At 41.8% G+C, this 18816-nt stretch overlaps 1 pseudogene; it reads left to right on the forward strand.

The window, feature by feature from the left end:
• The first annotated feature begins 1390 nt into the window (after nucleotides 1-1390).
• LOC102992656 (cysteine protease ATG4C-like) lies at nucleotides 1391-3239 on the forward strand (annotated as a pseudogene).
• The last annotated feature ends 15577 nt before the right edge of the window (nucleotides 3240-18816 follow it).

Consider the following 18816-nt stretch of genomic DNA (forward strand, 5'->3'; position numbering starts at 1 on the left):
CAGAGTGAAGTAAGTCAGAAAGAGAAAAACAAATATCGTATATTAACGCATATATGTGGAACCTAGAAAAATGGTACAGATGAACCGGTTTGCAGGGCAGAAATTGAGACACAGATGTAGAGAACAAATGTATGGACACCAAGTGGGGAAAGCAGCGGGGAGGTGCGGGGGGTGGTGGGATGAATTGGGCGATTGGGATTGACATGTATACACTGATGTGCATAAAATGGATGACAATTAAGAACCTTCTGTATAAAAAAATAAAATAAAATTCAAAAATTAAAAAAAAAGATAAACAATAATTTCCTACTATATAGCATAGGGAACTATATTCAATATACTATGATAAACCATAATGAAAAAGAATATGAAAAAGAATACATATATATATTCTGAATCAGTTTGCTGATTACTAGAAACTAACACAATATTGTAAATCAACTATACTTCAATTTAAAACAAATTTTTAATGTCGGTCATAGCATCTGTGTTCATGTTTATCATTAGCACCTATGCAATTCTATTTTTCCCTTGGTCCTGATTTTATATTTCTATTTTCCTAAATTATTACTTATGTCCCAAATATCTGTCTCCAGCTCAGATCACTTTCCAGAGATTCAGAACCAGTCTTCTCAATATCTCAGTTTAGATTGCCACAAGAATCTCAAACTCAAAAATGTCTAAAACTGCACTTAATTCCCTGCCTAAAAAACCAAAAAAATATATCCAGCTCTTCCTCCTTGCTTTTCTCAAGCTCAAAGAATGTTAACCCCATCCATCTAATAGCCCGGGTCAGAAATCTTAGTCATCCTTGATTCTTCTCTTTTTCTCACTCTCTATATCTGTCAAGATGTGCTAGGTAGTATTGCTGTGTAGCAAATAACCCCCAACTCTCATTGGCTTAACGCAATGCAAGTTTATTTCTCCCTCTGACTACTGAGTCAGAGATGGGGCTCTGCTCCACTTTGTCACACTGCCTCTAGGTCCCAGGCTGAGAGATAAGCCACTATCTCAGCATTCTTGGTCACCACAATGAAGGGAAAAGAGCTCTGAAGGGTTTCATCTTGGCAATTTCATGCTCAGCCAAGAAGCAACACACATCACCTCTGCTAGAGCTGGTAACTTGGCCCCAACACCCAACCACAGAAGGCCAGGAAGTATAGCCCTACCACGTGCCCAGAGGCAGAGGGCAGAAAAATTAATAAGCAACATTAATGACTACCATACTGTCTTAGGATGGACTCCCCAGAAGCAGACTCTGAGATAAAGATTCATGTGAAAGCGACTAATTAGGAAGTGCCACTAGGAAGAAACAGTAAGGGAGTGAGGAAGAGAGACATGGAAGAGAAGGAAGTTAAGCAAGTGTTTGTTAGCAAACAAAGTTCCGACTATGGTGGCTGGGGAGCTCGAGGTGCCTGTAGCTGCGGCGCTGAGGTCGGAGTGTCTGCATGTGTGCTGGCTGCTTTTGGAGCAGCTGCTGCTGGAGCTGGAACATTTCCCGAACAAAAGACTAAACTTACAGAAGAATGCAATCAAGTGATGGCTTTTTCTTCAGAATCTGAATAGGGAGGCCACAAGAACAGATGAAGTTGACAAGCTAAAAACTAAATTTATATCTGCTTGGAACAACGTGAAATATAGTTGGGTGTTGAAAACAAAGACATATTTTAGTAGAAATTCCCCTGTATTATTGCTTGGAAAGTGTTACCATTTTAAATATGAAGTTGTTTAGACTACAGGCATACCTCAGAGATATTGCAGGTTTGGTTCCAGACCACTGCAATAAAGCAAATATTTCAATTAAATGAAAATGAACTGTTACCTGCAAGATCAGGATGTACAATAGAAGATCATGTAATTGAGGGAAATGTAGAAGAATTTCGTAAAGGTTTCATTTCAATAATATGGCTTGGGCTTCCCTGGTGGCGCAGTGGTTGCGCGTCCGCCTGCCGATGCAGGGGAACCGGGTTCGCGCCCCGGTCTGGGAGGATCCCACGTGCCGCTGGGCCCGTGAGCCATGGCCGCTGGGCCTGCGCGTCCGGAGCCTGTGCTCCTCAACGGGAGAGGCCGCAGCAGGGGGAGGCCCGCATACCACAAAAAAAAAAAAAATAATAATAATAATATGACTTATCCACAGGGAAGAATTTCCTCAAATGGAAGGCTCAGTTTTGACAACAGACTGTGCTTGGAGCTGTACATTAAGAACTGGCCAGATGCTATTGGCTCAAGGACTCATACTATACTTTCTTGGTAGAGCTTAGACCTGGCTGGCCTGATGCTTTGAACACTGAAAATTCAGACTGAATCATGGACTTCCAACACTAAAAAAATTTACTGCATCTTTCAAAGCATCGCTTTCAGGGGAAAGAGAACTCAAAACCCCAACAATTTCTCTGAAGGAAACAATCGGGAGATATTCTGATGATCATGAAATGCAAAATGAAATTTATCACAGGAAAATCATCCCTTGGTTTGGTGATTCCCACTTGGCTCTCTTTGGTTTACACCAACTAATAGAATATGGAAAGAAGTCTGGGGAAAAAGCTAGAGATTGGTATGGACCAGCTGTGGTTGCTCACGTTTTAAGAAAAGCAGTTGAAGAAGCAAGACACCCAGATTTACAAGGAATAACTATTTATGTTGTGCAACATTGTACAGTTTACAGTTCTGATGTAACTGATAAACAGTGCGCTTCCATGGCCTCTGATAAGACAGATGACAAAGCTGTTATTATTCTAGTTCCTGTTAGACTTGGTGGAGAAAGAAACAATGCCAACTATTTAGATTTTGTAAAGGGTATTTTAAGCCTTGAATACTGCGTGGGTATTATTGGTGGCAAACCTAAACAGTCATATTACTTTGCTGGATTTCAAGACGACACTTTGATTTACATGGATCCTCATTACTGCCAATCTTTTGTAGATGTCAGCATAAAGGATTTCCCTCTTGAGACATTCCACTGCCCTTCTCCCAAAAAGATGTCATTTCGAAAAATGGATCTTAGCTGTATAATAGGATTTTACTGTCAAAATGTTCAGGACTTCCAACAAGCTTCTGAAGAAATCACTAAGATGCTGAAAATTCCTTCTAAGGAGAAATATCCCTTATTTAGTTTTGTAAATGGTCATTCCAGAGACTATGATTTTACATCTACTACAACCAATGAAGAAGACCTTTTCTCAGAGGATGAAAAGAAAAGATTAAAAAGATTTAGCACAGAAGAGTTTGTCTTGCTGTAAAGATTAGCACATTTGTGCTTGATGAGAAGAAATCCTTTGAAGGAGGAAAAAGAAAGAGAAACAAGTACACTTGAAACTGGTTTATTTTCACAAATATCTTAATTTTATATGTTCTTTAAAAAAAGAACATTTGAAAATATACAAGTTTTAAAGCTATTTTTCTGAAAGAGAAATGATTTAGTAAATCTTGATTTCTAATAAATATCAAGTGATTCTGGCTGCAGTCCTATTTCCCTAAGATCTGCTAGTGATAACTCTCCCTTAACTGCAAGTCTTCCAGTCTTCAAATTCTTCCACCTGGGTCCACTATTCTCCTGAAGGTTTTGTGATATTGGGCCCCAAAATGGGATCACCAAATAATTTCAAAAGCTTCAGTTTATACTAATGACCAGAAGACCAGAGAATGACTCTCCAGTGCTGCCTAAGCCTCCTGATATTAATTCAACCAAAGGATGCTTTGGGATGTATCTTGATATTTTAAATAGTAATTTTTAGCTGTGATATGATACAATTATATAAGCAGAATTTTGAGTTAAGGTATTATTTAGCAATATGATTTTACAATGGCTCCTCATTTTGCTTGCTGTTGAGCCTTCTCTGGGGAGTAAAGGTAAAGTACTGGTTTTCCCCACAGATTTAAAGTTTATGTTATTAATAATAACTACATCCAATCTAACAGATAAAGGCAAAATTGTTTGTTTCCTATCTCAAAAATGAAATTTTATGTAAACTCTACTTATTATGCAGTTCTAAAAGCTAAAGATAAGGGCTTCTCTGGCGCCGCAGTGGTTAAGAATCTGCCTGCCAATGCAGGGGACACGGGTTCAAGCCCTGGTCTGGGAAGATCCCACATGCCGCGGAGCAACTAAGCCCGTGCGCCACAACTACTGAGCCTGCTCTCTAGAAGCCACCAGCCACAACTACTGAGCCCACGTGCCACAACTACTGAAGCCCGCATGCCTAGAGCCCGTGCTCTGCAACAAAAGAAGCCACTGCAGTGAGAAGCCCATGCACTGCGATGAAGAGTGGCCCCTGCTCACTGCAACTAGAGAAAGCCTGCCACAATTAGAGAAAGCCTGCCGCAACTAGAGAAAGTCCGCCCACAGCAACGAAGACCCAACACAGCCAAAAATAAATAAATAAAAATAAATTTAAGGGGCTTCCCTGGTGGCGCAGTGGTTGAGAGTCTGCCTGCCGATGCAGGGGACACGGGTTCCTCCTCCATGTGATTTTTGCTATTTGTATAAATCAATGCAGTGGTGAGGCCATCTATAAGGTAAATCTGCCTTAAGTGTATTATGTATTATTTAAAGGCAAATTTGTGATGTAAAAGTATGAGTTATTATTGAGCCAGGTTTATAAAGTACTTGAATAAAGATATAAGAACATTAAAACAAACGAACAAACGAAAAAACAACAAAGTCACTAGGAGGGCAATTTAGGCTTCACTCCACGGAAGAGCCTGGAGACAATCGTACCTGAGAACTGTCTGGACCAGGGGCAAGGAAGCTGGAGGGGGTATACGTCCACGCCAGGAGTCATTTGCTCGGGCTCTCCACTGGGAGATGTAATCCCAGAGAGTTCTGGCTCTCCTCGCAGGTGTTGGCTGCTTGAAGTGAAAGCACAGCATGAAAATGGTAGAGGGATCCAAAAGCACACAGGTGGAGCACTGACATCATCTGCCACAATCCCGCCTCCCAAACCGGTAAATCACAACATCCTAAGAGTTCTACCTCCCTAGTATTTCCTAAATTGTCCCATTTCTCTCTACCCTTGGTTGCCTCCTCCCTCGAGTACACCTCGAGCCCATTATCCTTGATCTTCTGCACTATTGCAATCAGAATATGACCTTCAGTCCTGACATCTCCAATCTAGATGTCACACTACAGTCAATAAGAATCAATTTTTTTTTTTTTTTTTTTTTTTGGCTGCGTTGGGTCTTTGTTGCTGTGCTGCGGGCTTTCTCTAGTTGCGGTGAGTTGGGGCTACTTTTCGTTGAATAAATAAATAAATAAAAAGCTAAAGATAAGTACCAAGAAAGATATCAGTAGATGCTCCTCCATGTGATTTTTGCTATTTGTATAAATCAATGCAGTGGTGAGGCCATCTATAAGGTAAATCTGCCTTAAGTGTATTATGTATTATTTAAAGGCAAATTTGTGATGTAAAAGTATGAGTTATTATTGAGCCAGGTTTATAAAGTACTTGAATAAAGATATAAGAACATTAAAACAAACGAACAAACGAAAAAACAACAAAGTCACTAGGAGGGCAATTTAGGCTTCACTCCACGGAAGAGCCTGGAGACAATCGTACCTGAGAACTGTCTGGACCAGGGGCAAGGAAGCTGGAGGGGGTATACGTCCACGCCAGGAGTCATTTGCTCGGGCTCTCCACTGGGAGATGTAATCCCAGAGAGTTCTGGCTCTCCTCGCAGGTGTTGGCTGCTTGAAGTGAAAGCACAGCATGAAAATGGTAGAGGGATCCAAAAGCACACAGGTGGAGCACTGACATCATCTGCCACAATCCCGCCTCCCAAACCGGTAAATCACAACATCCTAAGAGTTCTACCTCCCTAGTATTTCCTAAATTGTCCCATTTCTCTCTACCCTTGGTTGCCTCCTCCCTCGAGTACACCTCGAGCCCATTATCCTTGATCTTCTGCACTATTGCAATCAGAATATGACCTTCAGTCCTGACATCTCCAATCTAGATGTCACACTACAGTCAATAAGAATCAAGTTTTTTTTTTTTTTTTTTTTTTTGGCTGCGTTGGGTCTTTGTTGGTGTGCTGCGGGCTTTCTCTAGTTGCGGCGAGTTGGGGCTACTTTTCATTGCAGTGCGCAGGCTTCTCATTGAGGTGGCTTCTCTTGTTGCGGAGCACAGGCGCTAGGTGCGCGGGCTTCAGGAGTGTGGCTCACGGGCTCAGTAGTTGTGGCTCGTGGGCTCTAGAGCGCAGGCTCAGTAGTTGTGGCACACGGGCTTAGTTGCTCCGCGGCATGTGGGATCTTCCCAGACTAGGGATCGAACCCGTGTGCCCTGCATTGGCAAACAGAAAGAATCACGTTCTGATTGCCTGGTGACATCTCAAATTTGTCATGCCTGCTTTCTAATCAAGATACAATCCCTATTTTGCAGATGAGAACGTTGAGCCTCAGAGCAGTGACTTGCCAGTTCAGTTAGTAACTGGCAGAGCCAGAATATGAATCTAGTATATATTAACTCCAAAACCTTTCCCATTATATTTCACTGTTTCAGGATCATGATTAACTGTCCACCTTACCCTGATTAATACCCAATTCTATAAGCTTCAAACTCAATGTTTTAAACCAAATTTATCATATTCCTTACCTCTCTCACCGAATGTCCTGCTCTTGAGTTCCCAATGTCGATAATGACCCTGCCATCTTTTGGTGTCATCCTTTACTCTTCTCTTTCCTTTTTGTTTTTCCACAGTTACCGCACTTCTGACTTCTCAGTGCTACAGGTAGGGCTGGCGTTATGTGCCTGGCAAGTACCCATTATGTGGGAGGTCCTGGAGCTGGGCCCAACGAGGGCTCATTAGTAGTGGATATCATTCCAACGATATTCTGTGCCAAGAAATGAGATCAGAATCCAGGGAATGAAGCCAAAGTTGGCCAGTCAGTTTGCCAAGCTGGAAGTTCTTGGACACAGTTATAAGCAAAGGGAAAGAAACCAGTGGAGAGGGAGAGACTGATTGATGATGGAAATGAAAAAAACAGTGATGGATGGAGCAGGGTCCTGGGGGAGGCAATGAAAGGGTCACCATATGGCTCTTTGGTAGTGGACTGACTTTGAAGATTGGGATCTTGAGGAGAAGGAGATATATGCCTTGCATATACTAGGTGCTCAAAATGATATTGAAAGGTCTTAATGAACATACCTGTTCCCTGTTCCTTGGAGGCACATATTTTGAACTAATTTAGCTTTTTTTTCTAAAGCTGGCATTTATCTTCATATTTCTAAGTAATATATTTATACTGCGATTTCCTGATTTATCAGTTTGAAACTATTAACTTCCTATTAAGTAGATGATAATATAGTGTGTTGTATTACCACCTCCTACTTCCTTTCTCCTTCTCCAGGATAAAAAATTCTAGCTAAATCAGTAGTCAATATATTATTTTGGCTACACAAATATAGCTTAGTGATGATCCAGTTAGTTTTATATTGTATCTCATACAAATTTTTATTTTTCCTGGAATTAATAATTTTTATAATTCTGTTTGCTCTGTACTGATCTTTAATATTTTCCCAAGTGGTCCATCTGTTCTGTCAAATACTCTCAGTAGGTTTTTTCTTTCCCCACAATGCTCGAGCGTATTTCTCGATAATCTCTTTCCATTTTTTTCTCTGAGGCCTCCCTCCCATAGCACTCTACCTTCCTACAGCAGTCTGGATGGGTTGCTCTTAAGCCCTTCTGCACAGCTGTAATCCTGAGAATTCCCTTCTCCATCAAACTGTTTCTCTTGTGTTGGGCTTCCTTTTCCTGGATCCAATGATATTCTTTCCCTTGGTTTGCTTGCTCTCCGCATTTGCTAAAGCACAGCTTTCAGCAGGCTCTAAGGAAGGAGAGTGTCTTAATCAACCCCTACACTTGATTCATGGTTTGGCTGGGTAATTTTAAAGGCATAACTACATTATCATCTACTAACCAGTGGTGTTGAGAAGTCTTATGGCACTCTGATTGTCATTATTTTATATGTAACCTGTTTTGTCTCTCTGAAACTTTTTTTTCATGTTGCTTCTTATTTATTTATTTATTTATGCGGTACGCGGGCCTCTCACTGTTGTGGCCTCTCCCGTTGCGGAGCGCAGGCTCCGGACGCGCAGGCTCAGCGGCCATGGCTCACGGCCCTATCCGCTCCGCGGCATGTGGGATCTTCCCGGACCGGGGCACGAACCCGTGTCCCCTGCATTGGCAGGCGGACTCTCAACCACTGCGCCACCAGGGAAGCCCCATGTTGCCTCTTTAAATCAGATGTTCTGAAATGTCAGGGATGTGCCTCCTCATGGATGTTTTGCTATTCATGTTGCTAGCACTTAGAGGGCCCTTTCAGTTTGGAGGTTCTGTGTTCTTCATGTGTGGGAAATTTTCTTGTACTTTTCCTTGGGAAAATTTCTGTCTTCCATTTTTTTTTTCTTTCTATGATTTCTGATCTCTCTGATTGATGCTCTATGTCCATGTCACCAGCCCCTTTCTGTTCTATTTTCCTTTTCTCTTTTTGTTCCTCTTGCTGGACAATAACCTTGACTTGACTTTCCAACTCTTCTATCACAATGTTTTATTTCAGCTTTCATATTTTTCAAATTTCCAAATGTTCATTGTTAGTTTTTCATAGTACCCCATCCTTATCTGATGGATGCAAAATCTTCTATTATTTTCCCAAGGATATTATTTATTGGTTGGTTTTCTTTTCTTCTGTTCCTGTTTGCTTCCATCGGGTTCCTTTTTTTTCTGTTTGTTTTTCCACATCTTTTCATGTTGGAGTTTTTATCAAATGTTTATTGTTTCTGATATGCAATATGCAGAATCCAGATAAATGCTATTTAAATATCTACATGAATTGTGACCCGAAAAACAGGAAAAAAATGCAATGATCACGTTCAAAGAGGACTAATAAGAATAAGATATATGTAGAAAGAATCATATGCAGTGTCATTAAAACAACCTTTAAGTCACGCAGAAAGACATCATAATAGCTTTTAAAAGCCAAATAAACACACATCTAAACAAGGAACAAATAATGGACTATAATTTATGGAGAGGGCAGGGTAGGGTAGAAGATTCAAATCAGACAGAAGAATAGGTAATGTGTGATTTGAATCTAGGAGATGTGTTAGCCCAAGACCATCCCTTTTAAGGTATAGAACTGTATTAAATGGCTCATAATGTCCCATTAGCAAAGTATAAAAAATCAAATCCCAAGTCCCAGTTAAAGAAAAATCCCTCTGGCTGATATACAACCACAATTGGCTGAATTAAAATAAGAATCCCAATTTGCATAGATGATATAATTGTTTTATAGATATCTTTTGACTAAAGGAAGATTAGAATTAGTAGAAAAAAGAAAGTAAATCACATCCATAACATTAGTACTTTTGTGTTAAGATTAATAATATATCAGTTTTCTATTGTTGTGTAAGAAATTACTACAAACATAGTGGCTTAAAACAACACACGTTTATTATCTCACAGTTTCTGAGGATCAGGAGTCCTGGCTGGTCTTCAGCTCAGGCTCTCAGCAGGCTTCCATCAAGGTGCTGCCTGACTGCATTTTCATCTGGAGGCTTGTCTGAGGAAAAAATCCACTTCCAAGTGCATTCAGGCTGTTGGCAGAAGGTATTTCCTTTCTGCTATGTGACTGAGGACCTTGACTTTTTGCCGGCTGTTGGCTGGAGGGCTCCCTCAGATTCTAGAGGTGTCCACATTCCTAAATGAGTCCACAGTGCTACGTGGGCTTTTTCTTAGTCCATTTGGGCTGCTATAACAAGGTATTACAGACTGAGTGGCTTATAAACAACAGCAATTTATTTCTCCCAGTTCTGGAGACTGGATGTCAGATAGCAGCATAGCCAAGTTCCAGTGAGAGCCCTCTTCTGGGTTGCAGAATGTCAGCTTGTAGTTGTGTTCTCATGTGGCAGAAAAAGGGCACCAGTGCTCTCTGGGGCCTCCTCTATAAGGGTATTAACTCCATTCATGAAGTTAATGAGGTCACCCTCATGACCTAATTACTTCCAAAGGCCCCACCTCCTAATTCCATCACTTTGGGGGTTAGGATTTCCACGTATGAATTTTGGAGGAATACAAACACTCAGCCCACAGCAGGCTTTCCCAACATGGCTGCTTACTTCATCAAGTAAGATGAAGTAAGAGTTGCTTACATCTCCCACGAGGAGAATCTCTCACTCCAGTCTGCTAAAACAGAGTCTTTTACAACATAACATAATCCTGGGCGTAATGTCTGGTCATTTTTCCATATAACACAATCTAACCAAGGAACTGATTTCACACCACCTTTGCCATATTCTATTGGCTAGAAGCAAGTCACAGGTCCTGCCTGCACTCAAGGGGAGGGAATTACACAAAAGTATGGACCCTGGGACAAGGCAAATCATTGGGGATCATCTTAGGGTCTGTCTGCCACGAGGAACAATCTTTATTTGCTTGGTGTTTAAAGTATTTGTAATGTTAAGAAAATTTGGCAAATTATAGCATCTAACAGGTTAGCTTTGTGATTCCAATTTAAAATGAGTAAATAAATGCTTTAGATTTGGAATTTGAGCTAAGAGGTATAAGAGAATTTTTAATGTTTGAAAATTATATTGAACCATTTAAAATATCTTAACATCCACCATACTTGTTTAATGTATTATAGATATTAGAATTATTAAAGTACTTGAAAGGGTGACAGCCCATCTCTAAAGATAGCCAAGTCCAATTCATGCCCTCCCTGTATGTGCATTTTGCTCTTCATAACAAGAGGAGCTCATTTACCCTCCCCTTCAATCTGGGCTGGGCATGTCACTAACTCTAATCAAGAGAATGTGGCAGAAGTGACATTCTGGACTTAAGCCCAGGCTGTACAAGGACTGGCAGCTTCTACTTTTTGCCTCTTAAAAGGCTCTTTCTTAGAACCCAGCTGCTGTGCTGTGAGGAAGCAAATCATATGTCTGATTGCAGAATATATAAAGAACTCTTAAAACTCAATAATAAGATGACAAAATCCAATTTAAAAATGGGCAAATTTTTGAACAGATATGTCACCAAAGAGGATATAGGAGAAGCCAATAAGCACATGAAAATAGGCTTAACATCATCAGTTATTAGAGCAATGCAAATTAAACTACAAGATAACACCTCAGACCTGCTAAAATGTAAAATGGCTATAATAAAAAAGACAGGTCATCTCTAGTACTGGTGAAATTATAGAGGAAGTGGAACCTTCGTACATTGCTGAGATGAATGTAAAATGGCATAGACGCTTTGGAAAACAGTTTGGCAGTTTCTCAAAAAGTGAAACATATGTGTATTAAGCATGTCTTTTCATTCTAATGTTTGACATCTGGAGCCTTACAGATATTTGGTGGGGAGTCTGCCCTCCCAGGTCCAGCTAGAGAGTAAACAACTCTCCAGGAGGGTGCCTTTCATATGCAAACCAACCAACCCAAAACCTAACCCCACAGCCTTCTTTATGGAGCTCTGCACACAGAGCCACTATCCTCCTGCTCGAATCACCTAAGGGCCAGATACCAGACAGCTAGGGGCAGCCTCTATGCACCATAACTTACTGAAATTATTTAAACCAGCCAATCGTAAATCCACTTACCCTGCCTTGCCGGTACCTTTTTGCAGAAACCAAAATAAGGTCCTTTGCTCACATTTTCCCTTTCTGTCTCCTGACCAACCCAGTGCTTCCCGATACAGCTTTGCCTGGCCTGGCATGCCCCCTTCTCCTGGGAACTGTGAGTAACAGACTGTCTTTTCAAAGAAAATCATCTCTTGATCTGTTGGCCTCACTATACATGAATAAAAATAAGACCAACATTTTAAAACAATATGTTTGCTATATGATCCAGCAATTCCATTCCTAGGTATTTACTCAAGTGAAATGAAACTATTTTCACACAAAGATTTGTACATGAATGTTCATAGCAGCATTATTCATGATAGTCAAAAAGTGGCGGGGCTTCCCTGGTGGCGCGGTGGTTGCGCGTCCGCCTGCCGATGCGAGGGAACCGGGTTCGCGCCCCGGTCTGGGAGGATACCACGTGCCGCGGAGCGGCTGGGTCCGTGAGCCGTGGCCCCTGGGCCTGCGCGTCCGGAGCCTGTGCTCCGCAGCGGGAGAGGCCACGGCAGGGGGAGGCCCGCATACCGCAAAAGAAAAAAAAAAAAGTGGAAACAACCCAAATGTCCATCAGCTGATGAATGGATAAACAAAATGTGTTATATCCATACAATGGAATACTCATTCAGAAATAAAAACATTTGAATTACTGATAGATGCTAAAACATGGACAAACTTAAAAATAATTATCTAAGTGAAAGAAGCCAGGTATGAAAGACCACATACTATATGATTCCCTTTATAGAAATGTTCAGAGGATTTCCCTGGTTTCCTAGTGGTTAGGATTCTGGGCTTCACTCCATCGCCCAGGTTCAATCCCTGGTCGGGGGACCGAGATCCCATAAGAGGGATGGTGCAGCCAAAAAAAAAAAAAAAAAAAAAAAAAATTCAGAAGACAAATTTATAGAGAAAAAAAGTAAGTTTGTGACAGCCCGGGACTGGGATGGGAACAGGAATTGACTTCAAATGGGCATGAAGGTTCTCTTTGGGTTGATGATAATATTCTAAAACTGTAATGATTGAAGGTGGTAGATACAGAACTCTATAAATGTACTAACCATCACTGACTTGTGTTCTTAAGTAAATTTTATGATTGATAAATTATTCCTTAATAAAGTTGTTTACAAAAAATAAGAAAGGGGCTTCCCTCGTGGCGCAGTGGTTGAGGGTCCGCCTGCCGATGCAGGGGACGCAGGTTCGTGCCCCGGTCCGGGAAGATCCCACATGCCGCGGAGCGGCTGGGCCCGTGAGCCATGGCCGCTGAGCCTGCGCGTCCGGAGCCTGTGCTCCGCAACGGGAGAGGCCACAACAGTGAGAGGCCCGCATACCAAAAAAAAAAAAAAAAAAAAAAAAAAAGGCTGAATAAGAAAGTCATTACCTTGCTTCTGCCCAGGGGATGAATTTAATGTTTCAGAAGAAATGTCAGGACGTGGTTCAATTTTCCTACAGCTACCAGATCATGTGAGGTAGAAGTTCTTTGGTTCACCCAAGAAGCAATCCTCACCGGACTAAACAAAGTCTGTGCAGACACAGTGGATTCTCAGCATGGAGTCATACAGTCTTAATGGTTTATTGTATGCATGTGTAGGGAAAATGTGTGCTTCAAAGGCAAACGATAGCACACCCTTCCACAGTCCAGATGCTAATTCTATGGGAACCAGCTCTGTACCCCATAGATAACAGAAAAGCAAGTTGATCTTTCTAGGCATGCAGATGTCTACAGGCACACAAATTCTATTCTGTCCAACAGATGTTCAGTTGACTTCCCTCCCCCACTGAGGAAGAAGTTCATTTGCCTCCACTGGCACATTCATCACTATATCCCCACTATATGAACGTGTCTGTTCTTTGACTTTTCCTTTGAACCAGTTTTAACATCTGCCTGATTCCCTAACTCTGAGTAAAACGTAATCTTCAACATGCTCGTTTTGCTTCTGAATGAGAATCACAATTTTATCTTTTTGGGTAAGTTATCTTTAACATATTGTTTTCAATAGACTTTATTCTTGAGAGCAGTTTTAGGTTCACAGTAATATTGAGCAGAAGGTACAGAAAGTCCCCATACACCCACCCTGGTCTCCCGCCACTGCAGCCTTCTCCACTATTCACATCAAGCTCAGAGTGATGCATCGGCAGGCGGACCCTCAACCACTGCGCCACCAGGGAAGCCCAGAGTGATACATTTTTACAATCAAAAATTTTTTTTAAATTGGGGTATAGTTGCTTTACAACGTTATGTTAGTTTCTGCTGTACAACAAAGTGAATCAGCTATATGTATACATATATCCCCTCCCTCTTGGACCTCCCTCCCACCCCACCCCCCATCCCATTCATCTAGGTCACCACAGAGCACCAAGGTGAGCTCCCTGCACTATACAGCAGGTTCCCACTAGCTATCTGTTTTACACATGGCAGTGCACATATGTCAATCCCAATCTCCCTATTCATCCCCCTCTCCCCCCGTGTCCACACATCCATTATCTCTGTGTCTCTATTCCTGTCCTGCAAATAGGTTTATCTGTACCATTTTTCTAGATTCCACATATATGTGTTAATATACAATACTTGTTTTTCTCTTTCTGACTTACTTCACTCTGTATGACAGACTCTAGGTCCATCCACGTCTCTGCAAATGACCCAATTCCGTTCCTTTTTATGGCTGAGTAATATTCCATTGTATATATGTACACATCTTCTTTTTCCATTCCTCTGTTGATGGACATTTAGGTTGCTTCCATGACCTGGCTATTGTAAATAGAGCTGCAATGAACAGTGGGGTACATGTGTCTTTTTGAATTATGGTTTTCTCAGGGTATATGCCCAGTAGTGGGATTGCTGGGTCATATGGTAGTTCTATTTTTAGTTTTTTAAGGAACCTCCATACTGTTCTCCATAGTGGCTGTACCAATTTACATTCCCACCAGCAGTGTAGGAGGGTTCCCTTTTCTCCTCCCCCTCTCTAGCATTTATTGTTTGTAGATTTTTTGATGATGGCCATTCTGACCACTGTGAGGTGATACCTCCTTGTAGTTTTGATTTGCATTTCTCTGATAATTAGTGATATCGAACCCACACTGAAACATCATTATCTTCCAAAGTCCATATAACACATGCTTTGTAATTATCAATATGTTTTTTAATTTATTAATTTATCTTATTTATTTTTGGCTGCATTGGGTCTTCGTTGCTGCATGTTGTAATTATCAATATGTTTTTTAATTTATTAATTTATCTTATTTATTTTTGGCTGCATTGGGTCTTTGTTGCTGCATGTGGGCTTTTCTCTAGTTGCAGTGAGCAGGGGCTACTCTTTGTTATGGTACGCGGGCTTATTGCTGTGGCTTCTCTTGTTGCAGAGCATGGGCTCTAGGCGCGCAGACTTCAGTAGTTGCAGCATGAGGGCTCAGTAGTTGTGGCTCACGGGCTCTAGAGCGCAGGCTCGGTAGTTGTGGTGCACGGGCTTAGTTGCTCCGTGGCATGTGGGATCTTCCTGGGCCAGGGCTTGAACCGGTGTCCCCTGCACTGGCAGGCGGATTCTTAACCACTGTGCCACCAGGGAAGCCCCTATCAATAAGTTTTTTGTCATCCTTATGAAATCTCAAGATGACTTTTCGAGGAATCAGCCTAGATAGATCCTCTGAAGGAGTAAATTCAGCCTGCCCTTTCAGAATTCTGCCTTAACGCTGTTCGTTTCCTCTTTGGCGTGCTACGTGTTGTAACAGGATGGTGTTGACTGAAAAAAATGCACAGCCTAAAAGTTGAGAGTTATGTTTTATTTGGCAGACAAAACTGAGGATTTTAGCCTGGGACACAGCTTCTCAGATCACTCTGAGAAACCGCTCTGAAGATGCAAGGGGTGAGCCAGGATACATAGGAGTTTTTGCAACAAAGACCAGGTAGTCGGAACATCAAAAGATTACTGTTAATGAAAGAAAACCAGCCATCTCAAGTTAAGGAATGTAGCACTTTTCTATGTATGGGAAGATGCAAGAGTCTGGGCTCCCTGAAATCATTCCTTTGATATGCACATCAGCTCTCTGGGGCCAGTATACTGTGATTTGTCACCTTGAGTCTCCTCAGGGTGCACTGTCTGGGGGTGGCTACAGTGTCTGATGATTTGATGGCAGGCATCCTGCCTCCATCCTGAGTTCCCTCAGGGCTCACTCTTGGGGCGGATGTACTGTGATGGCTTGATGGCTGCAACATCCTTCGTTTATTGATATGACAGGCAATATTTTTCATTCACAATGGCAAATTCCATCCACAGAGAAGCCTGAGACTCCTCAGAGAGGCAGAGGAGAATGTACCTCTTCCAGCTCTCTTTATCATAAATGCACATATCTTTGTGCTTTATTTCATAAAAGAATTAAATGGAATTGAGCTGAGTTGAATTTCACAATCCACCTAGTTGCTTTTGCCAGAAGCCTGATATTCATTCTAGAGTCCCTCTTTCTTCCTTTATGTTTTTGTATTCAACAAATAGCCATCAAACACCCACTCTGGGCAGGCACACTACCAGATTCTGGAGAGACAATGATAAGTGGGGTCGCTACTCCATGAAACTTATGACACATAGGTAATCACTCAAGTATATACTGAAAATGTGCTATGAAAGACACCCATGCCTTAAAATCAGGGCCCCTGATTTAGTTGGGCAGTGGGGTGGGATCAGGTTATGCTTCTCTGAGAAAATGACATTTGGGCTGAAACCTGAAGCTGAAAATAAGTTAGCTAGGATGTGTGTGTCTGTGTGTATCCCTGTGTGTGTGTGTGTGTGTGTGTGTGTGTGTGTGTGTGCATGTGTGTGTTTGCAGGTGGGTGTGGCAGTTAAGTAGACCTGACCGGGCAGGTGAAGAGGCTAGGATAAAGTCTTTGGGGAGAGAAAGAACATTCTAGTTGCTGCAAGGTCACCATGGTGGGAGTTTGGGCAGTGAGTCAGGGGTGGAGCGATGAGGCTGGTGATCGAGACAGAGGCCAGTATTTGCAAGATATGTTTTTTTTAATTTTAAGGGCAAAGGGAAGCCATTGCAATATCTGTACCCTTCTTAAAATATTCCAAATTTGAAAAGATCATTTTATGGACTATGGTCAGGTGACACACTGGATATTGCAGCAGTTTAGGATTAAAATAATGTTTTATGAACTAGGATTGTGACAATGAAGTTGGAAAGAAATGAAGAGATGCAGGAGATACTTCGGTAAAACAGAAAGGTCTAGGTGATGGGCTAAATATGAGAGGCAATGCAGGAGAGGTTCTAGTGAAGGATGAATCCTAGGTTAGTGGCTTGCACTACTAAATGGGACCCTTCTCTGAGGCAGGGAACATCAGAGGAGACTGTACCCCGACATGCCCTGTTTTAGTCTCAGGAAATCTCTCCAGCTGCTCTCACTGGGTTTCATTCCTTGCATGGAAGGCCATGAGTGGTCAGTCTCCTTTCCCCGGAAAGTGATCAGTGTAACCCCAAATGAACCTAGATTTTACAAAACAAAAGCCAGGAAAGGGGGCTGTCTTATGCAACATCTCTTTTTGGTCTACTACACAAATGCCTCTGAACAAGGACACATAAAAACTTTTCTAAATGGGGAAGGGAAAATGCTGGGAGAAAAAAAGACACTGGGTAGGAAAAAATAAGTAGGAGGACTGTGGGATACATGGTCCTTGAACTCAGAGGCAAAGTCATCTCTCTGATGATAATTCCCAATAGGTCACATCAAATTAATCACAAATCCTATTGATCCTGCTTCCTTAATAGTTTATAAGTTAATCCTGTCACCCATAACTTCATTTCAATGTCTTAGTTCAGACGGGTGGTGCCGTTCTCATTATGTCATTACCTGAATTGCTGTAGTAACAATCGTATCAGGATTGTGTTTGGCTGCATGTAAAAGAAACCCAAACACAGAGTCTTAACCAAAGAGAAATTAACAGCGCAGAGCTGGTGCAACAGCCCAAGGAAGTTACCAAGGACCGACCAACAGCCTCCTAACTGCACTGCCGCTGGGAGGAGTAGTGAGAATGGAGGGCAGCATCTTATCAGGAAAGTAAAACATTTCTAGAAATTCCCAGCAGAATTCTACTTTTGCCAGAACTGTTGTCACAGCAGTTTCAAGGGAAGAGAGAAATAATAGATACTTAGCAGTTTTTCTTTTCATTTTTTAAAATAAGGAATGGATAAAGATGGATAAAGAATAGGTCACTGACAGCATTTGCCACAGAGGCCTAACCAGTTTCACTGTTGCTAATCCTGCCACTTTGGGCAAACCTTCTCCCTGTGACTGCTAGAGGCATCATTCTCAAGTCAGACTGCATCATTCTCTTGCTTAAAATACTTCAGTGGTAATCCATGGCTTTCAGGATAAAATTCCAACTCCTGGCTTAGCACACAAGGCCCCCAGGATCTGGCCCCCGCCTCTCTCACTGCATCTCCCCTTTCTCTTCTGCAGGCCTCACTGCTCCGGCTACTCCTGCACCTCCCGGAATTGACGATGCCATTAAAAATCCACACATTTGTATGCTCATCACTGTCTCTCCAGCGTCTAGTAGTGTGCCTGCCCAGAGTGTGCATTTGGCAGCTATTTGTTGAATACAAAAAATAATAAAAATAAAATAAAATAAAGGAAGGAAAGAGGTAGCTTAGAATGAATAACAGGCTTCTGGCACAAGCAACTAGGTGAATTGCAAAATTCAATTCAGCTTAATTCTGTTTAATTCTTTTATGAAATAAAGCACAGGGATATGTGTATGCATGCTAAAGAGATTTGGAAGAGGTACATTCTCCTTTCCTTGGTTTTCTGAGGATTCCCACAGGCTTCTCTGGGGATGTAATTTGCCATCTTACTATAACATATGTTTTTTAATTAACAATAAGGTTTTTGCCATCTTGATAAAAATCTCGGGGTAACCTTTTGAGGGATCATTCTACCTAGAGACAGTCTAGATTGGTCCCTTAGATGAGCACATTCAGCCTGCCCTTTCAGAATTCAGCCTTGACATACAATTCATCTGACCAAGTGGGCTACTATTATAGCCTTACCTGGATTACCTTTCCCCTTTCCTTCCAAGCTCAATCCTAGTTTTCTTCAGACTTCAGTGGGGGTGTAATTTCTTCCCAGAACTCTTTCTGGGTCTCCTTTTTCTCTCCTAGGGTCTCCCGAGTTTACCTCTTTCTTAGATGGCACTTCTCACACTACCTTCTCGTCACTGGCT

This window comes from Physeter macrocephalus, chromosome 8 (assembly GCF_002837175.3).
Source record: "Physeter macrocephalus isolate SW-GA chromosome 8, ASM283717v5, whole genome shotgun sequence".
Taxonomy (NCBI): domain Eukaryota; kingdom Metazoa; phylum Chordata; class Mammalia; order Artiodactyla; family Physeteridae; genus Physeter; species Physeter macrocephalus.